At 40.1% G+C, this 24196-nt stretch overlaps 1 protein-coding gene across 2 annotated transcripts in view; it reads left to right on the plus strand.

The window, feature by feature from the left end:
* The window catches only part of LOC117186646 (membrane-associated progesterone receptor component 1), a 52130-nt gene that overhangs the window by 22258 nt on the left and 5676 nt on the right, over positions 1-24196 (plus strand). The gene's annotated exons all lie outside the window — the stretch shown is intronic.

A 24196-nucleotide genomic window follows, 5' to 3' on the forward strand; every position in this document is an offset into this window, starting at 1 on the left:
ATGGAAAATAGGAATGCAGACTATTTAAAAAAAAAAAAAGATTGTATTAATAAAAGATAAAAACTATTACCCAGCTAGATGGCCCTTGGGAAAAATAGAAGAAAAACATAAAGGTAGGGACGATAGAGTCAGAGTAGTAGCTATAAAACATCAAGATGGTTTGATAAAACGACCTATAACTAAAATTTGTCCATTAGCTGGAATTGAGTCAGAAGAGCAAGACTCAGAAATGATTCCAAAAGAAACCAAAAAAATCATTAAAATTGCTTAAATAGAAGGATAGCAGGGTCATTTTGGGTCGAATTAGAAAGGCAGGGTAGTTGTCTCTTCAAAGTTCCAGTAAACACTAATGCTAGAATTTAATGTAGTAACTCAAATCAAGAACTAATTGATCATCCGCAACAAGGAATTTTAACAATAATACATGGTTGGACTGTGCGAACCGAAGATAAAATACTACCTTAGTAAAATGGCTATATGTGCATTGCTTTGAATGACGTTTTTTTTCAACACGTGTTTTCTTGATTTATTTTATATTTTTATTTGGGTAGCTGTTAATAAGTACAAAACAAAAAGGCATCAAGAAATTCAATATCAATTTTTTAATAACAAAAATAAATTAATTGTACATTTTTCACATAGAAAATGGGTATAACAGCAAAAAATATTTTGTATGAAAAAAATTTCCAAGGAACAAGTTTATGGGAATATGTACTCTTTTAATAATTAATAGAGTTAAACTTATGCTCCTGAAGCTTTTGCAGCCTACTGGGCATTGAGTTCGCAAAGTTTTTTAGTGCTGTTATTTCTATCCTGTTCCATTTTGCAACTATCGCTGGTTTTAATTGCTTCAATGTATCGTTCTGCCTTGTACAGGCATAGACTTTTGCTGCAAGGATTCCCCACAGATCCTCAATTGGATTTAAGTCCGGACTCATTGAAGCCCACTTAATCAACGGTTTATTGTGGGTCTCAAAATAGTCCATTGAGGCCCGGGAAACATGAATTGGCGCATTATCCTGCTGAAATGTCTATTGATCACCATGGAAATGCTCAGCAAATGAAAAAGGTTCACTATCTATCAATTCTATCTATGCTTGAGCATTCATCCGGCCGGATATTAAACATATTGGAGACCTCCCTTTAGCACTAAAGGCAGCCCATATCATTAGCGATCCATCACCATGGTTTGGCTTGTAGCAAGTTGCCCGTGGATGACGCGGGTCTCTCCAATATTTATGATGGACATCTGAACCGTGTAAACTCATTTTTTTTTCATCACTTAAAATGAAATTTTCTAATTTGGGGTCCCAGAACTTGTGTTTTTCAAAAATGACATGCGCGCATCATTATGACGTTTAGTTTAGAGGAGTTTGCCCACTTTCTTTTGATATGCCAGGTTAAAATTTTCGTTCAAAATTTGGCTCACACGTTGCCTGGGGATTGTTCTGCCTTGATTTTGTTGCAGCTCATTAGGTCTTCAGTTGCAAACTGCCCCAAGTGCCGTTTTGTCAATTCTATTATGGTTGATACTGGGCCAAGTCGACGATTTATGCGGTAACCGTCTGGATCTATGAAAATGTTTGAAATAGTATTTTGATGTCGATACATTAGCGAAGCTATTCGACCAGTTTTTATGCCGGCTAATTTCATTCTTTTGATCCTTCCCTGTTCTTCCTCAGAAAATGATTTACCATGTGGCATTTTTAACTAAAATGCAATTTTTTTTTTAAATTTGTATTGCATTGAAGCAATAATGAGTGCTTACGTACAGAATCAATGAGCTTGTCACTTTTACTGAAAAGATGCTAACACTGCGACTCTCAAAACATGAATAGACATGATTGCACATATATCTATTTTCTACGTAGAGCGCGAGCTTGATCTCTTATCTAAGCTAATGGTACCACAAATGGAGTTCAAAGAAGACGAAAATTTGTCATAACTGAGCACAACAATAAGAGATAAGAACTGCATAGTCAAACCCAACAAGCATCTATTACTTTTTAAGAAAAATTGAAAATAAATTTTGCACATATAGCCATTTTACTAAGGTAGTACCTCATCACAGTATTCAAACAGAAAGCTTCGAGCCAATTTCATCATTTTATATAAGTAAAATACCAAAAATTGTTTGGAATCCATTAGCAGTACCATTAATTAACCATACAGAAGAAATGGATAAGTTAAGAAAAAAAGAATTAAAATTGTTAAAAGAAGGTCATCATGATTTAAAAGGACTTAAGTTCCATCATGCATCTGGACATGCGGCCTAGAGTATCGGAATCATAATAATAATAATATTAATAATCTATACCACAAGAAGAACTAAAGTAGCACGAAGACTGCAAACGAGAGCACTTCCCTACCCACTGTAATTGACTGTAAATGATTATCGGTACTTCTAATTATAGCTATAAGGAAAATGTACGCAAAAAAGATTCACAAGAATCAAAATACAAAACCATGCCACTTTCGGCCCTTTGCAGAATGTTCAAACATGAACATATTGTCGTCGAAACCATGCCACTTTCGGCCCCTTTCAGAATGTTCAAACATAAACATATTATTGTACACATTCACTCATGTATCCAAAAAACTGATCTCTAAAGAAATCACATAAAGTCAAAGCTCGCAAACGACGGTCAACACTTTTTCCCTTTGCTGTCTCGTCACTGACAAAATCGAAAAAGACCACGAACACACGGTCTCTCACTGAGCAGAACACTTTTTGTCTCTTCGCTTGTGTTATGTGTTTCGGGTTTTCGGTTGAGCCCGACACACGATCGTGTCTCACAATAACAACTTAGAGAGACACTTTGGTCAAGCGCTCACAGCAAAAGTGTCTTTAGATGAGCAGAACCAAAAAAGTGTCTGAGTAAAGTGTTTTTAGTTTTTTTCGTGTATATGTTTATTTATTCATGTTTTCCGCATCTTTTGGGCTATTGTATTGTAATATGTATATTTATTTGCAAAATTGGCAAACGAACATTTTCGTTTTGCTCTTTCCGATTCATTTTAAGCTCCAATAGTCAACCCGTATAGAACTCACAAAAATTGATAGTGGCCATAAGCATCACACGTACAAGCACGCATACATACGCAAAAGACACTTTGTTCGTTTGCTCGCGACAAGATACTCAGTGAAAAACAGGAACAAAAGAGAAGTGAAGAAATCGGTCTTTGCTTGAGCGAAGAGCGAGTTGAGCAAAAACAGATTTGATCGGGTCTTTTCAGTCCCTCTTCTCAATGTGTCCGTCAATGAGAGGTTTTTATCAGACACGCCGAAAGTGTCAACAGTTATTTGCGAGCTATGCATAAAGTAGATAAGTAATGACAGTTCGGGTGTAAACAAAGATCTGTAACCCATTAAAAGATACAAAAACAAAACACAAGTGGAGAACACACTTAACCAATGCAGTCCTAAAATAACACTAATGTAAGCACTCAAGTAGACACCCGCAGTAAAATGTATCCTTTGTGTAGGTCTAACGATAATTATAGAATACAAAATTGTACCTCCTACCTCATTGTCAAATCACATATAAGGCTCTCATTTAAAGAATAAAATTTAGTTTGAATTTATATCTCAACTCGCATATGTCTAGACTTTTCTTTTAAGGTCTTAACAACTGTAGTAAAGAAAGAAGGCAAAAGATCAAAACTTTGATTTCATAAGGCAAGACCTATATTAAGGTGGGGCAAATTGTCGATTGTTCAAATAAAACGAGGGGGAACGTTGTGAGTTGCTGCTGCGACCGCAACTCTACTATTATATCCGATACTTAGTCAGTATGGCTCTCCTTCGGCAGATGGCGCTTACATTGAGCGACAAAGAGGGCGTGCGAGAGAGACAGAAAATCAGTCTGAACGCGTCGTCGGGCGCTGCGCAGCGACCGAAAATGGATTTGTTACTTTTAACTATATTAATACTTAAATCTAATCAAGATTCGGTAATTAGATATGGTCATTCTCTATTATTGTGCGTTTTTAATTTTCCCGTATCTTCAAAACTGTGGATGCCACAGATCTTCGTCCTTTGCGGTGGCGGAAGGGGGTGAGCGAAATTTTGAAATACACTTGTGCCGGTTCGATATCACAGCAGTGTGGATACAAAATTTGGTTGCTCTAGCTTTTATAGTCTCTGAGGTCTAGGCGCTCACTTTTAGTGATAGGCACACCCGACCATGAAACAAGTGTGTTAGAGAGAGACGGAGCGACAGAGAATGAACTTGTTTTCTTTTTTCTGGCTATAATAATAATACGATCTGGTTCAGACTGCAGGCTAGAAGATATTGCCAGTCTCTGCAATTCTGCGTTTTTGGTTTTCTCGTATCTTTAAAATTGTGGATACCATACATGGAATAAATCGCTTATGGATCAATATGTCTATGTGATATATAGGAAACAGTGATACTGCCTCTTGGGAAATACGAAATGCCGATGTTTTATGTCTTTCAGCAAGACAATGACCCAAAACGTACCAGAAAGAAAGCTCGAAAGTGCTTCGAGAATAATTCACTTAATGCAATGGATTGGCCTGTTCAGTACCCAGACTCGAGCCGCATTGCAAATATTTTGGGTGAAGTTACAAAAAAGTTTTAAGTGCGAAACCAAAGGACAATAAAGATCTTTGGCGTGTACTGCATGATTCGTGGATCAATATCGCAAAGGAAAGATGCGAAAATTAGATTAACTTTAATGTCGCGATGTTGAGCTACTCTTGTGGGTGCAAAAGGCTTACCAACAAAATATTAACCTTTAAATCCGACTGAAACAACATATTTGAATAACAATTTTGGAAAATTTCTTTGTATTTTATAGAAAGTATAAGAGCTAGAGCAACGACATTTCAAAACTTCGCCCCGCCCCTTACCGCCATCACAAAGGACGAAAATCTGTGGCATCCACAATTTTAAAGATACGAGAGCACAGAAAATGTAGAATCGGCTGTTCCACTTTGTAGACACTTCTTCTTTCAAGCTGAACTTTTCTTTGGTTTGTTGCTCTGCTTTAAATTTTCTAAGTGCAATTGGACTAGACTTCAAATACGTGACAATCCGCTTGCACTTTCCGGTAATATACTTTAAGCAATCGAGCGCTAAACGGTCCTTCACAACTAAATTTACTGTGTGTGCAAAGCACGGTAGACGTTCTTTTTTCAACAGTTCACAAGCTTTCTTCATCGAATTGGCACTTTCAGTGCCAATGCCAGTGTAATCGCTAATATTTTATTAAAAATGTTCAACTCATTAAAGATCACCTGTAGGGAATCAGCTATGTTTTGAGTTGATTTATTTGAACTATAAAGTAATGGTTTGATGACCAATACTGCTGTGCGCAAAACAAAACCTTTCGTAATAAAGTGGCATGTAATCGTAATATATGCTTGGTTAGCTCTCGAAGTCCAACAGTCCGTTGTTATGGCGCAGCTTTCAATACTATTCAAAAGTGCATACAGTTTCGTCTTCATTTCATTGTACATGTCACTCATAAACACGTTTCTTAGTGTTTTTCGTGAAGGCAGGTTGTAGCGAGGATCAAGGATTTTTACAAAATCGCAAAACCCCCGGTCCTCCACAATCGAAAATATATTCATATCTTGCGAAACAGCCCTGTCAATCATTTTTTTCGTTCAGAAGAGAGGTCGTAATAGCCCGCCAAAAATGGAAAAGTGTCCTAGCCTTGTCGGCTCTTTTGGCGATTCGTCAAATGAAATGCCGGGATGCAGTCTTTTAACGTGGATGTGTTGCCACTTGTTCTATAATCATTGGAACAGTGTATGCACCTGGCGGTCTTGCCATCTTTGGACCTCTCAAATTCGCTGCATTTTTAAAGTAGGCGATTCTCCTTGCTCCTGCTGTTATCGGGATCTGCGTATGAACAAAACTAAAATGAAAATTTACACATAGCAATAATTAAATCATGGCACTTACCCTTGACACTTGCACTTCGCAGAAATTTGTTCATATTTGGAAAATAAAATGACACCAACACCAATTTACACGCGTCTGTTTGTGCTTTATGCAAATCAAATAGTGATGTGATAAAAAATTGTTTGGGTACTATCGCTTACTATCGAATTAAATCGAAATCAAAACATCGATAGTATATATCTCACACAAAAATTCGATGTATCGATGGTCGACCCAGCTCTAGTGCCCAGGTATTTTCGGTCAACATAGTTTGGTCAATTTTCGGGGGGTCCATGTTTGCACCTTGTACCTCTTGGTAAAGAGGTCCGTCTTGTAAAGGGCGTTCTCAATGGTAGCTACTACCGAATGTTGTGCATCGGTTGCTAGGTCCTGGTGATCTTTGGCATCCGCGACCTCGGTGCAACCAGGGAAGCGCTCCTCCATTAGTGCTGCTCGGGCTTCATCACTGCCGTCTGTCCACTGGCCGTCATCGAGCTTTAATTGACTTTGTATGGTGGGCTGCTTTGAGAGCAGCTTCCGAAGCCGTGCGGTTTCTGGTGTTGTTTCTCGATGTTGGAGCAGAAGGTCACCAACGAGTTCCGTTGTGCTTTGCGTATTTCCTTCTTGTAGCTATTAAGTTGGAGTTTGTATTACTCATAAACGATCCCTTCGTTCGCTTGTTTGGCGATCTTAAAGAATTCCTTGAGGTGGAGAAAGATCTCGGTTCCACCAGAGTGGCTTGGACCTCTTCTTCGTTCTCGACGGTTGGCACGATGTGTGGTAGGCGTCCAGTAACGCCTTTGATAGGGTCTCTAGGGACCTAACTGTCTTTTTAAACTTCTCCCAGTTTGTATTCCGGGGTTTCTATAGACTGTTATCTTCGAATAGTGTTTGAATTCGCACTTAAACTGAATGTACTTATGATCTGAGAAGGATGGTCTTTCAAGGACTCTCCAGCCAGATATGAGAGTACTATTTCCCGTTGCAAGCGTTAGGTCTAGCACGTTGGATGAGGTGGGACCTCCCAGCGTTTGCTATGTATAGATTAGTTGCTAATATAAAGTCTAAGAAGTGTCAGTCTATACTCCGTCAAGTAAAGACGCGCCAAATCTAAGCAGCATCGAGCGCACCGAAATCGAACACACAAAACCTATCACAAAAACATTCCAAAACAAACATTACATCCCAAAAAAACAAAAAAAACGAGGTGGAACGTTGTGAGTTGCTGCGGACACCGCAACTCTACAGTTATACCCGATACTAAGTTAGTATGGCTCTCCTGCGGCAGACGCCGCTAATATTAAACGACACGACAAAGAGTGCGTGCGAGAGAGACAGAAAATCAGTCTGAGCGTGACGTCGGGCGCTGCGTAGCCACTGCAAATTGATTTGTTCCTTTTGGCTACAAAAATGATCCGATCTGATCCAGATTCAGCAATCTGATAGATATGGTCATTATCTATGATTCTGCGTTTTTAGTTTTCTCGAATGTGCAATATTGTGGATGCAACAGATTTTCGTCTTTTGTGGGGGCGGAAGGGGGTGGGGCGAAGTTCTGAGATATACGTTTTATAGTGAGATCTAACAGAAGTGCGGATACCAAATTTGGTTACTCTAGCCTTAATAGTCTCTGAGATTTGTGGTTGCCCCAGATTTTCGTCCTTTGCGGGGGCGGAAGGGGGTGTGGCGAAATTTTGACACGAAACGGTCAAGGTCCGATATCACAGGAGTGTGGATACCAAATTTGGTTGCTCTGGCTCTTATAGGTTCTGAGATCCTTGAACTCATATTTTGCAATTGACAAAACCGACCATGAAACCTGTGTGTTAGAGAGAGACAGAGCGAGAAAGAATGAAATTGTTTTCTTGATTCTGGCTATAATAATTATACGATCTGGTTCAGATTTTGCACTGTAGAAGATATGGTCATCCTTACCGATTCTGCGTTTTTGGTTTTATCGTATCTTTAAAAATGTGGATGCCACAGATTTTCGTCCTTTGTGGGGGCGGAAGTGGGCGGGGCGAAGTTTTGAAATATTTTTGTAGCAGTGACATATCACAGAAGTCTGGATCCAAAACATCGTTGCTCTAGCTCTTATAGTCTTTGAGCACTAGGCGCTGAAGGGGACGGACGGACGGACGGACGGACGGACGGACGGACGGACGGACAGACGGACAGACAGACAGGGCTCAATCGACTCGGCTATTGATGCTGATCAAGAATATATATACTTTATGGGGTCGGAAACGATTCCTTCTGGACGTTACACACGTCCACTTTTACCACAAATCTAATATACCCCAATACTCATTTTGAGTATCGGGTATAAAAAAACACACCTAACGAACAAAAAGTGCAGCGGTCGTCAGCTATCCTGAAATGTCGCGACCACCAGACCCCACGCACCGTGGGACAAATCTTCGTTTCTCGACCCTAAATATATAACAATAAACAGAACAGAAAATAAAACCTTCGAAAACGTGCCCCCCTTCATTATCAAAAAAGTCATCGACTCTCAATGTGGAGGTGAAGTAGACTCAGTCAAGAAAATCAGGGACGGATCTCTGCTCATTAAAACAAAAGGAACAACCTAGGCAACAAAGCTCCTGAAAATCGTAAAATTCCACGATATTCCTGTCATCTACTCCAACGATTTGCGCAACATAGAAATATAATTCATCGAAAGCGATCTCAAAACACAAAAGGTCATCGACGCAACCAAAATTCACAAACACAAAGACTTCTTACTTCAAGAAACCGGACTGATCATCCTCACATTCGATACACCAACACTCCCCCAGCATATTATGATAGGATACGAACGAGTAAACGTTCGCCCCCAAACGCCGCGCCCCCTCAAATGCAATAATTGCCAGAAATTTAGTCACCCAACCAAATACTGCGCAACCACCAAAATCTGCAAAAACTACTCCGAAGTACACCCCGCCGACGACGATCTATGCTCCAAACCTAAATTCTGCAGCAACTGCAAACATAACACGAACATCCAAAACAACCACAGCCCACTAGACCCCAAATGCCCGGAATTTCTCAAGCAAAAAGATATTGCAATAATCAAATCCTCCAAAAAAGTCGACTTCTTCAAAAAAAATATATTTTCAACGCAACGCAACGAGATAGCTGCAAAAACACAAACAGTAGTATCGACCCCCAACCATCCCTCATTACCACACAACACTCAGATCACACAGCAAAAAAGTCCAATTACTAACTACGCAGACATCTCAGATTTAAACACACACAAATCCAAACCAATCCAGCAACCTACCGAAGAAGAAATGGCTATGGACACAGACCTCGAGGCAATAACGAAAACCAAAACCACCAAGGCCATCCCAGATACCGACCGCAAACTCCAAAGCTGGACTAAAGAAAAGGACAAACTCAACCTAGTCACCAAACCACTCAAGGCAAAAGATAAATCCGAAAACAAAAACTGCAAACCTAGCTTCACTATCCAACAATACCCTTTCTAACCAAATCTACAACGAAGAAGAAGTCTAAATAATAACAATAGTATTAACATTAATTTCAAGCCCCTTAGAAGTAAATACCAACACTAGTATGCAACTTAAAATAATGTAATGGAACATACACGGCTACAAAAACAACTACATTGAATTACAAAGTCTCATGAAAGCATATAACCCACTAATTGTTGCCCTACAAGAAACCCACATATCCAACCCCAACTATCTCCCTATCCCAACCAACTATTCAATATACTGCAGCTATAACCAGCTTAATGCTTTTGGTGGCACAGCCATCCCCATACACAACTCCATATCCCACACCCAAATCCCTCTCAACTCCGACTTTGACGCTGTGGGTGTCAAGATCAAATCAAAATCCAAAGTCAACATCATATCCTCATACATCTCCCCTAACAAACCATTCAACTCCCGCAATCTACATAACGTCCTAACCCTAACCACAAACGACCCCACTCTAGTCCTAGGAGACTTTAACAGCTGGCACCCCTACTGGGGCTTATCTAAAGCCAACCTAAGAGGGAAAACTTTAGCCTCCTTCCTAGACCATTCCAACTACATCCTCCTAAACGACAAATCCCCCACCCACTTCTCAAAACACAAGACATTCACCTACATTGACCTCTCCCTAGCATCAGCAACTATTGCTCCAGAACTCCTCTGGGAAGTAATAGACGACCTCCACGTTAGCGACCACTTCCCTATACTAATCTCCCTTTTCAACAACCCATCCCTCCCAAAATTTACCTCAAAACCGTCCTTCAAACTGAAAAGAGCCGACTGGGACCTCTACCAAAAACAAATCCATAAACTCAACTCCACTACTCAAACAAGCGACAACGTCAACAGGGAAAACGCTCTAATTAAAAAAATAATAATCCAAAGCGCCCAGCTTTGCATCCCCCAAAACACCACTTTCTCCCTTCTCCGTACCGTTCCCTGGTAAAACAAAGAACTAACAATTCTTAAAAGTGTAAAAGTCACTAAATGGAATAAACTCAAACGAGACATACACAATACCACCTACATAGAATATAAAAAAGCAAATGGCAAATTCAAAAGAGCAATCAGGGAAGCTAAACAGAAATCGATTCTTGGTTTCACAGTCCAAATACACCCTAACTCAGACACATCCTTAATATGGTCTAACATCAGACGACTATGCGGACTTTACCCTGTCAAAAACTTACACAATATTTATAACCCCCACACCAAAACAGACACAACCAACCAAACCGAAATAACCAACTCCTTCGCCCACACGTCGTCAGAAGAAGCTCACGATCGTAATTTCTCGCCAACATTCCGTACGAAAAAATCCCACACAGACTCCCTTATTAACTATACCCCTACTCCATCAGCACTAGAAATCGAAAAAGACAGTACACTCATGGAATTCTCATCAGCACTGTACTCCCTGAAAGGAAACACCCCCTGCCTCGACCGCATCTCCTACTCAATGTTAAAAAACGCACCCCCCACCCTTAAATTCAGAAAAATAAACCACTTTAACAAAAAACTCGACTCATACATCCCACAATCGCTCAAACTCAGCCTAGTCCTCCCGATTCTAAAACCACAAAAACCACTAACAGACATAAAATCCTAAAATCCATATCACTTAATTCATGCCTAGCCAAAACGCTCGATAAGATAGTGGCAAAAAGGTTATGGTGGTTTTTATACCCGATACTCAATATGAGTATTGGGGTATATTAGATTTGTGGTAAAAGTGGATGTGTGTAACGTCCAGAAGGAATCGTTTCCGACCCCATTAAGTATATATATTCCTGATCAGCATCAATAGCCGAGTCGATTGAGCCCTGTCTGTCTGTCCGTCTGTCCGTCCCTATTAGCGCCTAGTGCTCAAAGACTATAAAAGCTAGAGCAACGATGTTTTGGATCCAGACTTCTGTGATATGTCACTGCTACAAAAATATTTCAAAACTTCGCCCCGCCCACTTCAGCCCCCACAAAGGACGAAAATCTGTGGCATCCACAATTTTAAAGATATGAGAAAACCAAAAACGCAGAATCGTAGAGAATGACCATATCTTTTAGACTGCAGAATCTGAATTGGATCGTATTATTATTATAGCCAGCATCAAGAAAACAATTTCATTTTTTCTCGCCCTGTCTCTCTCTAACACACACGTAGCATAGGCGGCTTTGCTTAGAGTAAAACATTAGCGCCTCGATCTGAGAGACTATAAAAGCTAGAGCAACCAAATTTGGTATCCACACTCCTAAGATATCGGACCGAGACGAGCTTGTTTCAAAATTTCGCCACACCCCTTCCGCCCCCGCAAAGGACGAAAATCTGGGGATATTCACAAATCTCAGAGACTATTAACGGTAGAGTAACCAAATTTGGTATCCGCACTCCTGTTAGATCTAACTATAAAACGTATATCTCAAAATATCGCCTCACCCCCTTCCGCCCCCCCAAAGTACAAAAACTTGTGGCATCCACAATTTTGAAGATACGAGAAAACCAAAAATGCAGAATCATAGATACCGATCATATCTATCAGGTTGCTGAATTTGGATCAGATCAGATCACTTTTATAGCCAAAGGGAACAAATCAATTTGCAGTGGCTACGCAGCGCCCGACGTCACGCTCAGACTGATTTTCTGTCTCTCTCGCACGCACTCTTTGTCGTGTCGTTTAATATTAGCGGCGTCTGCCGGAGGAGAGCCATACTGACTTAGTTTCGGGTATAACTGTAGAGTTGCGGTGCCCGCAGCAACTCACAACGTTCCCCCTCGTTTTTTAATAACAAATTAATCCACAACAGCTAACCTAGGCAAATAGGCAAATAGGCAAATCGGTACTACATAGTCTACTCTACGTGGACCACCTAGCTATCAGAGCCATTGCCCTAAAAAAACATCTAACCTTAATATCCCTTGACTTCACGAAAGCTTTCGACAAAATAGGTATCCACTCCATCATTCAACAACTAAAAAAATGGACAGTAGGTCCACGAATGTTACAATACGTCATAAACTTCATGTCAAACAGGAAAATCCTCGTGAAATCCTCGTGGCTCGAACCTCTCGAGCACTTTCCCACTCCCCAACGGCATATCCCAAGGCTTCCCCATCTCAGTTATCCTTTTCTGATAGCGTACAACACACTCACCGAAATCTTATCCTTTTACAAGCAGATCAAATTCAGTGCATACGCCGACGACTTCCTCCTTATCACACAACACAGCAAAAGGTAAAGCCACAACCGACATCCAAACAATTCTCAACCAAATAAACAACTGGTGCATTCAGTCAGGAGCAGACCTCTCCAAAGACAAAAGCCAACTCCTACACATATGTCGCAAACATAACTGCAAACCAAAATTCCTTACTGGCAACGGTTGATGGTTACCAAAACAGCTCACTCAGACTACTAGGCCTCACACTCAACTCCAGATACAACTGGAATTCGCATATCAATAAACTCAAAATAGACCTTGCCAAGCCACTGGGCATTATCAAACACCTCTCGCCCTTAAAATACAACTGCCACACCTCATCACTTGTACAAATTATGAAATCTCTAATCATATCCAAAGAAGACTTCTGCCTCCCCATATACGGTTACGCACCAAAAAGCCAGCTTAACCGCCTGAAAACTACGATTAATGCAGCAACAAGAGCCGCATTTCGCACCACACCCACTAACAACCTTCTATCCGAAGCCAACTTACACACCTTGGAAAACAAGCGAGATTTTCTAACTGGAAAAATATTTAAAAACCTCATCCACGCTAAAGACACCCCCCTAAACTCACTCCCAAAAAAACTAAAAAAAAAAAAACAGATTGCTTAGCACGATTGACAGAGCCAAACAAATATCGCAGAATAACCTCATACCGTTCTCCCCGATTAAAACCTCCAACACCAATAAATTCAACATGACAACCATCCTTAAATCAACCAACATCTCCCTAAAAGCACCCCCCAAACAACCCCTCATATATAACCCCAATCATTATTATTATTATTATTAAATAATGCTAATAGCTAGTTAAAACTAAATATTAACAGGAGTTGGAGCTATAGCTACTGAGGCCTTAAGCTCTAGGGTAATTGGGTCAGCTTTTATACATATATACAAAGATGTTGGGATGAGTATTTATTTACAGTATGTTCGGTTATATATTGTGAAGGATATTTGCGGTTTGTAGGAATTTGAGGATAATTTCGGAATTTGAGTTGGTGGGGTTTGCGATAAGTTGCATGGGGTCGTTGTTATTAAATGATAGGGACCTTTGTGGTGAGAGTGAGGGGCAGGTGTATAGTGTGTGTCGTAAGTCTTTGTTAGCGTTGTGGCACAATGGACATGTGTTGGGCAATGTTTTGTCAATGTAGTGGGCGTTGGTCAGCTTGGTGTGGCCCAGTCTCAGTCTATTAAATATGACCTGGTGCCTTCTATTAAGGATATTTTTTTTGGGCGGGTGTTCTTGGTAGCGAGGCTGCTAGTTTGTTGGTACCATGTAGAGGTGTTTGTGAGGAGGTCAGTATGTTTGGATTGGAGGATTCTTTTTAGGAAGTGTGCAATGTCGGTAGAGTTGTGGTTTGGGGTGTAAATGAGGGGAAATTTGGCGTTCAACTTGGCTGTAGAGTCGGCGAATTCGTTACCTTTTATGCCTATGTGACTGGGTATCAAGATTATTAGGATCTTAGGGAAGTGGGTGGATAATAAGTTTCTGATCGAGGAGGCGTAGTAGGAGTGATTGTTGGGGTTCCTGATTGAGGTGATAGAGGAGAGGGAGTCGGTGCAGATAGCATATTTTCCAGGTTTATTTCGGGCTAATAAGATGGCTTCGTGTATTGCAATTATTTCGCTGGAGAGTACAGATGAGTATGCTGGCAGCAATCCAGTTTTTATTACTGCTGACTCGTTTGTTATACAGTAGCTGGTAATGCCCCCGGCTTTGGAGCCGTCTGTGTAAAGGAAGTTGTGTTTTGGGGAGAGCTGATTTGATAGAGTGGAAAAGTTGGTGGAAGACTATTGTAGGGGTAGTGTTTTTGATGTGATTGGAGAGGTTGATGTTTGTTGATTTGTGGATGGTAAGGATGTTGAATTTTTTTGGATGTGGAGGTTCTGATTGGGGAAAAAGGGATGAGGTGTTTTTGGGACACTTGTATGGCTCTGTCTACCGTGCTGAGGAGTCGGTGTTTTCTTTTATGGGTTTTGGTAAGGGTTTTTTTAGGGGGGTGGATTTACCGTGGATGAGGTTTTTTGAGATTTTCCCGGTTAGGTAGTCTCGTTTGCTTTCATGGGTGAAGATGTTGGTTTCAGCTAGCATATTATTTATGGGGGTGGTACGGAATGCTCCAAGGGCGGCTCTTATTGCTGTATTTAGGATGGTTTTTAGACGGTTAAGTTGGGATTTGGGAGCAAATCCATATATGGGAAGGCAGAAATCTATTTTGGAAATGATTATGGATTTTATGATTTGCACTAGTGATGAGGTGTGGCAGTTATATTTAAATGAAGACAGGTGTTTGATAATGCCTAGTGGCTTAGCAAGGTCAATTTTGAGTTTGTTGATGTGAGAGATCCAATTGTATTTGGTGTTGATTGTGAGCCCTAAGATTCTGAGTTTGTCGGTAGCTTGGATGGTTGTGCCACCGGTGAGTATCTTGGGTTTGCAGTTGTGTTTGCGGCATATATGAAGGAGTTGGGATTTTTGCTTAGAGAGGATTGAGCCTGAGTGATTGCACCAGTCGTCTATTTGGTTAAATATTGTTTGGATGTTAGTTGTGGGACTTTTTTGTTTGTTGTGATTGATGAGTAGGTGGAAGTCGTCGGCGTACGCGCAAAATTTGATTTTTTTGTGGAGGGAGATGATATCGGTGAGTGAGTTGTAGGCTATGTGGAAAAGGATAACGGAGATTGGGAGCCTTGGGGAATGCCATTATTTAGAGGGAAGATATTTGATAGGCTTCTGCCGGTTTTGACGAAGATTTTCCTGTTAGACATAAAGTTCTTAACATAATTGAGAATTAGTGGCCCTCCTTTCTTTTTTTTTAGTTGGTTTATTACGGTGTGAATACCAATTCTGTCGAAGGCTTTGGTGAAGTCCAGCGAGATGACTGAGGTGTTTTTTCAGGGCGATGGCTCTGGTAGCTAGGTGGTCTACATAAAGTAGACTGTCTAGTACAGATTTGCGTCTTTTGAACCCTAGTTGGTTGTTGTGGATCAGGCTGTTATTTAAAACAAACCACCACAACCTTTTAGCAACAATCTTGTCCAGAGTTTTGGCTAGGCATGAGTTTAGAGAGATGGGTCTGTATGATTTGATATCGGTTTGGGGTTTTTGTGGTTTTAAGATGGGAAGGACTAGTCTGAGTTTAAGGGATTGTGGGATGGAGGAGTCGAGTATCTTGTTGTAGAGGGTTAGGATTCTGGTTTTGAGGGGGTAGGGTGAGTTCTTTAGCATAGAGTAAGAAATACGGTCAAGACCATGAGTGTTTCCTTTCAAGGTGGACAGTGCTGATGTGTATTCGATTAGTGTTATGTTTTTTTTCGATTTCTAGGGCTGCTGGTGTTGGGTTATAGTTAGAAGGGGTATTAATGACGAGTTTGTTGGACAGGAATGTTGGGGAGAAGTTGAGGTCGTCTGCTTCTTCTGACCATGTCTGGGCAAAGGAGTTGGCTATTTCGGATTGGCAGGTTGTTTGTGATTGGGTGTAAGGGTTATGTATGGCATGGATATTTTTAGAGGGGTAAAGACCGTAGAGACGTCTGATGTTGGACCATGTTGTGGTTGGATCTGAGTTAGGGTGTATATGGGTTGTGAACTCAAGGATCGATTTTCGTTTGGCTTCTCTAATTGTTCTTTTAAAACTCGCTTTTGATTTTTTGTATTCTATGACTCCATTTTGCGACTTTGTCTCTTTTGAGGAGTGAAAGTTGTTTTTTCCACCAGGGAACAGTGCGGGTGAGAGAGAAGGTGGTGTTTTGTGGGATAGATAGGTGGGCACTTTGGATAAGTATTTTTTTTTATTAGGGCGGCATCTCTTTTGACATTGTTATTTGATTGGGTTGTGGAGATGAAGCTATATGTTTCCTGAAGAGATCCCAGTCAGCGTTTTTGAGATTGAAAGTCGGTTTAGGGGTGAAGGGGGAGGGGAGATAGGGAGTGTTGAAAAGTGAAAGTAAGATGGGAAAGTGGTCGGAACCGTAAAGGTCATCTATCACTTCCCAGAGGATCTCTGGAGCAATTCTGGATGTTGCAAGTGAGAGATCGATGTGGGTAAATGTATTGTGTGTTGAGAAGTGGGTCGGAGTATTGTCATTTAGTAGGATGAAGTTCGAGCGGTCTAGGAATGAGGCTATTGTTTTTCCTCTGCAGTTGACCTTAGGTGAGCCCCAGTAAGGGTGCTAACTGTTGAAGTCTCCTAGGACAATGGTGTGGTCGTTTGCCGGGGTGAGGACGTTTTGGAGGTTACGGGTGTTGAAGGATTTGTTAGGGGAGATATAGGCGGATATGATATTTGGGTATGGGAGATGGAGTTGTGAATGAGGAGAGCTGTGCCACCGAAAGCATTTTTGGGGTTGTTGTTGCAGTATAGGCTAAAGTTAATTGGGATTGGGAGTGAGATGGGGTTCGTTATGTGGGTTTCCTGTAATGCAATAATTTGAGGGTTGTGGGATTTCATGAGTGATTGTAGTTCTATATAATTATTCTTGTATCCGTGGATGTTCCATTGGATTATTTTGAGCATTATATGTTAGTGGGAGTAGTGTTTTGTTTTCTTAGTGCTAGGGCTTAGTGATAATTACTAGTTTGGGCTGATATTTAAAGATCGTCTTCGCTGTGAATTTGGTTTGCTAATGCATTATTAGATAAAAGGGCAAGGTTTGCGTTAGGGGTCTTATTTTTTTCAGTTTTATCTTTGGCTTTGAGGTGTTTGGTAACCAGGTTAGGGTGAGTTTACGGTCAGAATCTTGGATAGTTTTGGCGTGTTTGGTATTTTGAGTGGTTTCCGTAGTTTCGGTGTCCATATCCATTTCTTGTTGTTGACTGGGGGGGTGTAGTTGGGATGAACTTGGCTTAGGGTTGATTGCATGTGTGTTTGGGGTGATGTCTCCGTAGTCTTTAATTGGTCTTATTTGGTGTGATTGGTTATAGGTGGGCGATGATGAGGTAGATGTTTCAGTGTTATGAGGTTTTGGTTGTTGATGGCGGGCTACTTCAGCGTATGGTGTGGATTGATGGGGCTTCCGTTGGTGGTAAATTTTCTTTGCGGTAGTGAAATCTACTTTTTCGATTGTTTTGATTATTGTGATTTCTTTTTGTTTGAGGAACTCTGGGCAATTTTTGTCTATGGGGCTGTGGTTATTCTGAATGTCGGTGTTGAATTTGCAGTTACTGCAAAACTTTGGCTTAGAGCATAATTGATCGTCAGCAGGGTGTACTTCTGAGCAGTTAGTACAGATCTTTGGGGATCTGCAGTATTTAGAAGGGTGGCCATATTTTTGGCACTTGTGGCATTTAAGGGGGCGAGGCGTTTGGGGACGTACGTTCACTCGTTCGTAACCGATCATTAAATGTTGAGGTAGAGTTGGTGTGTCGAATGTGACGATGATGAGTCCGGTTTCATGGAGTAAGTTGTCTTTCTGTTTAAGTATTTTGGTTGCGTCAATGACTTTTTGAGGTTTGAGTTCTTTTTTGATTTCGTCTATATCAATGTTCCGCAAGTCGTTGGAGTAGATTACCCCTTTGGAGAAGCTTAGAGTTTTGTGTTCGGTTGCTATTACTTCGAAGTCGTGGAATTTGGTGATTTTCATAAGTCTAGTAGCCTGGGCTGTTCCTTTTGTTTTGACTAGAAGTGATCCGTCTCTGATTTTTTTAAACGAGTCTACTTCACCGCAACACTGGTAGTCTATGACTTTTTTTTATTATAAAAGGGGAGGTGTTTTCGAAAGATTTGTTGTCTGTTCTGATTATTGATATGTATTTTGTTTCTAAGAAAGCTGTTTTGTCCCACTGTGTGAGCAATTTTGGGTCTGGTGGTCGCGACATTGCGCTCGAGTTTGGGCTGCTGCCCGCTTCACTTGGAATTGTAACTGTTCACTTGGTGTGTTTGTTATTGGCTTCTTATACCCGATACTAGATATTAGATTTGTGGTAAAAGTGGATGTGTGTAACGTCCAGAAGGAATCGTTTCCGACCCCATAAAGTATATATATATTCTTGATCAACATCAATAGCCGAGTCGATTGAGCCCCGTCTTTCCGTCCGTCCGTCCGTCCGTCTGTCCGTCCCTATCAGTGCCTAGTGCTCAAAGACTATAAGAGCTAGAGCAACGACGTTTTATATCCGGACTTCTGCTATATGTCACTGCTACAAGTATATTTCAAAATTTTGCCCCGCCCACTTCCGCCCCCACAGAAGGAGAAAATCTGTGGCATCCACAAATTCAAAGATACGAGAAAACTGAAAACGCAGAATCGTAGAAGATGACTATATGTTCTAGAGTGCAAAATCTGAACCAGATCGTATAATTATTATAGCCAGAATCAAGAAAACAATTTCATTCTTTCTCGCTCTGTCTTTCTCTAACACACAGGTTTCATGGTCGGTTTTGCCAATTGCAAAATATGAGTTCAAGGATCTCAGATCCTATAAGAGCCAGAGCAACAAAATTTGGTATCCACACTACTGTGATATCGGACCTTGACCGTTTTGTATCACAATTTCGCCACACCCCCTTCCGCCCCCGCAAAGGACGAAAATCTGGGGCATCCACAAATCTCAAAGACTATTAACGCTAGAGTAACCAAATTTAGTATCCGCACTCCTGTTAGATCTCACTATAAAACGTATATCTCAAAATTTCGCCCCACCCCCTTCCGCCCCCACAAAAGACGAAAATCTGTTGCGTCAACAATATTGCAGATTCGAGAAAACTAAAAACGCAGAATCATAGAGAATGACCATATCTATCCGGTTGCTGAATCTGGATCAGATCGGATAATTTGCCAAAAGCAAGAAATCAATTTGCAGTGGCTACGCAGCGCCCGACGTCACGCTCAGACTGATTTTCTGTCTCTCTCGCACGCATTCTTTGTCGTGTCGTTTAATATTAGCGGCGACTGCCGGAGGAGAGCCACACTGACTTAGTATCGGGTATAACTGTAGAGTTGCGGTGTCCGCAGCAACTCACAACGTTCCCCCTCGTGATTATTTATTTATTTAAAAATTTGCAACAAAAAATTTCAAACAAATTGGTATCAGAACAATGTGCCAGACAACGCTCAAAGCGGAATTAGTAAAAAAAAAGAGAGCAGGTTGGAGAGCGGTTATAGAGAGAGCGCTATTGCTCAGAAAGTTTAAAGAGCGAGAGAGAAAGAACAGTTGTTTGAGTTAGGGAGAGAGTGATAGCTACAGCAAAGGCTACGGGATAAGAGCGGGCTAAACTCAACTTGAGCGTACTTACAGAAAGCGCACAAACAAACGATTAACAAACGCACAGAATGTATATCAAAAAGTATCTTAGGTGCGACTGGCATCTAAATTTTTGTTTCGCACATTCCAGTCGTATTGACAATTGATTTTAAAAATATATGTAAAACCAATTTCATTTATATGTATGCATATTTATTTTAGTATATACATATCTTTTTTTTCTTATATCGTACATTTAGATACATTATTATTTTAGTTTTAATAAACAAAGAAGTCGAGAACCGACGGCGTTTACATAATATTTATATAATGTATAATCAACCTTGTTCAAATAAGGATATAAATGTGTAATTATATTATTGTAATATTTTATATTTTGTAGTATAGGTACAGTGGCGAGCACGTGTGATTACATGTTTATCACTTTTCACTTTAAGCGCCTGTAAAATCTTTAAAAATGAATCAATCCTTGTGATTTTTTTTTTTTAAAGATTTATTAATTTATTGAGAATGAAAAAAGACAACAATTTCAATTCAAAGAGATCCGTTTCCTTAAGAGATTTTAATTTTTTCAAAAAAAGAGCATGTATCCACTTTTGCACGTTTCAAATTTGTTTACTTTAAAAATTTTGTAAAAATATTTGTTCCAAAGGGCCTTAGCTTTTATCATATTCCGAATAAGAATGGGCATGCTCTCGACTAAATTTAGTAGGTGCTGGCAAGGTATCATGCGCCACTCCGACCTCTCGCGCTCCCAAAGACTCACCCAATCCCTTTGGTGCAGACTCCTACTTTTCCAGTGTTTTTTAAACAGAGCCCATCGATTTTCAATGGGATTTAGATCTGGGCCATTGAGCAGGCCACTGGATTAAGTGAAAACTCGAGTTATTGGGAAGATTTTTTACGAATTTAGCCTTGTGCGTCGGGCTACCGTCTTGGTATAGAGTGATCTCGGATGTGGGAAAGACACATTTCTCTATAAAATTTTACAAAATGGGTTCCTAAATATGAAGATAATACTCTTTCTTCATTATTCCATCGATTTTAACCAATTGGAGAACGTTCCACCAAGTGCAGCAGCCCTACACCGTCAGGCTTCCTCGTCCATGCTTTATTGTTTCCTTGACTTGATGATTTTTCAGCTTTCCACTTGAGCGGTAACAGTAGTATTTATTTCGATCAGGCTTAAAACGGTTTATTTTGGTATATCTGACCCAATTACCTTCTTACAATCTTCCGTGGTCCAGTTCCTATTCTCCTCGCTAAATATAAGATGCGCAGCCACTTTTTGTGGGAGAGGGCAGGTTTTTTCTGGCTAACTGCCGGTGTCAGGCCGATCGTACGCAGAGCGTCCACTCATGGAACGTTCTCCAATTGGTTAAAATCGATGGAATAATGAAGAAAGAGTATTATCTTCATATTTAGGAACCCATTTTGTCAAATTTTATAGAGAAATGTGTCTTCCCCACATCCGAGATCACTTTATAGCAAGACGGTAGCCCGACGCACAAGGCTAAATTCGTGAAAAATCGTCCCAATAACTCGAGTTTTCACTTAATCCAGTGGCCTGCTCAATGGCCCAGATCTAAATCCCATTGAAAATCGATGGGCTCTGTTTACAAAACACTGGAAAAGTAGGAGTCTGCACCAAAGGGATTGGGTGAGTCTTTGGGAGCGCGAGAGGTCGGAGTGGCGCATGATACCTTGCCAGCACCTACTAAATTTAGTCGAGAGCATGCCCATACTTATTCGGAATATGATAAAAGCTAAGGCCCTTTGGAACAAATATTTTTTAAAAATTATTAAAGTAAAAAAATTTGATACGTGCAAAAGTGGATACATGCTCTTTTTTTGAAAAAATTAAAATCTCTTAAGGAAACGGATCTCTTTGAATTGAAATTGTTGTCTTTTTTCATTCTCAATAAATTAATGGATCTTTAAAAAAAAAAACTCACAAGGATTGATTCATTTTTAAAAATTTTACAGGCGCTTAAAGTGAAAAGTGATAAACATGTATCCACACGTGCTCGCCACTGTACATCAAACAAATAACAGTTATTATTTTATTTCCCGCGCCCTATTGTACCATACCCCCACCCCCTGCCCATTCTTCACTAATTTTGTGGCGGTAGGTCAGTTCATCAAAAGACCCAAAATAAGAACTAAACTCAAATTTCAGTTCTAGCGGCCAGCAATACTAAACATACACGCAAAGTACGTGAGAATGCATGTGCAACCATACATTAAAATATGCTGGTGGCACAACAGAACAATAAATACGATCACATATTTTTGTCAAATCATATTGCGTGTGTACTAACACATGCAAAGATGTTGTCTCTGCGTTTGGCTCATGATGTCGCGGCGGTACCGGACGCCAGAGCCGAAGTCCCTGGGAGCTCGTTCTGGGAGCTCGACGTGTGCTCGGCTCTCGTAGTAAGAACTGTTACATTTATATACTGTATGGTTAGTGGTTGTAGTTAGCCTCTGTCATCTCCAACGAACCAACTGCTTCGCTCAAACATGACCGCAATAGCTTTCACTTTTTGATAAAATTCAGCTCGGCTTCACTATCAATGACAGGTTTGAACATGGTATAGAAGCTTGTCCAAGCTGTTTAGGCTTCGCTAAACTTGGCCAGCTGCAGTTGTGGCATGTATGTACAACATGGTTTGGGATTCATTTGGTTCATTCGGAACGTGGAACAATGCGTGGGCTGAGAACGCTTGCGCAACTCACGCTGTAGAATAGTCCTCAGTTTTAGAGTCAGATAGAGTCAATTTGGCCACCAACTCTAGAAATCCTTTCAAGTTTTCATCCAAGCAGCGCGACCTTTCACCGTTCAATTGAGAAACGAGAAAGTCGTCGAAGATGGCCTTTTTCTTGAGTCTCAATAACGCAACCCGGCTAGAAGTTGGATCAGCCATTCGATGGTGTGCCATCCGAGGCGGACCCGATACTTGTCGTCTCTCATTTTATCTAAGTTTAATTTTAAATGTTTTTGTTTTATTTTTCGCTAAAGTATCTGAACCAGCAGAGTTTTTCGAGCCGGCTGCAGCGAAAAACGCGAAAGCGAAGATGAAGTGCACCGGCACATTTATATGCGGAATGTATGCGCCGGCAAAGCAAGGAAGCAACGTCCGAAAAAACAAAAATTATGCACAAGCGAGCGATCGAGATTTTGCTCTGTTTCATGTTTGGATTCCAGAGAGACTGGATTAAGAAATAGGCGAAGCAGAAGGCGCACCCAAGATTTCGCGAAGGGGGATCGTTAATGTTATTTGTATTGATTCTCAAAATCATATCAAATCAATTAAGCAAAAAATATTTTTTTTTTTTTTTATATGCAACGAAAATTAAATTCCAATTTGTTTTCTACTAATAAGCATGCACTTTCTTCCCCTGGGTACGCCCTTGAGCGAAGCTCGTCTTATGCTTACGGTTGGTTGTTTACGGTCTAAAACCATAAATACCACATCATTCGTAGTCACAACGGAAAGAAACACTTAAAAAATGGGCCTATTACAAAATTGTTATTCGATTAACTCTGCCGAATCAATAGCTACATATATAACATACAAAGCAATACAACTAATTAAATCTTATTAAATCAACAATGCCCCTTAAGTACACACACAATAACAATATATCAGGCATTAATAAACATTTCAAAATAAACATGATAAAAGGCAACCCTACAAAATTTTAACAAACATCGAACTGGTATCATCTTATCAATCCTAACGAAATAACAGCTGACCAATTCACCAAAAAAATTACACCAAAACACCACATCGAGGATTTAACAAACAAAAATAATTAGACAAAGACTAAAACATAACAAGATACCTCAGAAAAATTATCTCGATTCTACAAAAATAAATAATTGTACGCACTGCCAGAACAACATTCCATTAACTATAGAACATTTACTCAAAGAGTGCCCATCCTTACAATTTACAGACATACGCACCAAATATTCTCTAACAATAATCCACACAGTTTTTTTCTAAACCATCTAAAACTAAAATGGACCAAATCATAAACTATTACAAAAAAAAAACCAACTTTATATCAATTAATCTAATTCTTATTTAAAAGACATATAATATAGCTCATATATAATAAATATGAGTATGTAATATGATTAATAATATAAATAATATTACATATTATCATATTACAATAACATAGCCGAAAGTCATAGTAACCAGTGGTATTCTACAATAAGCTTGGTTAATAGTTTGCAACTCTAACATATAAATAAATAAATAACATATGTGTGCGTCTATGCATTGAGATCTTAATTTACATGAGCGCGACAACAGATAATTTAATTCCATT

Source organism: Drosophila miranda, chromosome XR (genome assembly GCF_003369915.1).
Source record: "Drosophila miranda strain MSH22 chromosome XR, D.miranda_PacBio2.1, whole genome shotgun sequence".
Classification (NCBI taxonomy): Eukaryota; Metazoa; Arthropoda; class Insecta; order Diptera; family Drosophilidae; genus Drosophila; species Drosophila miranda.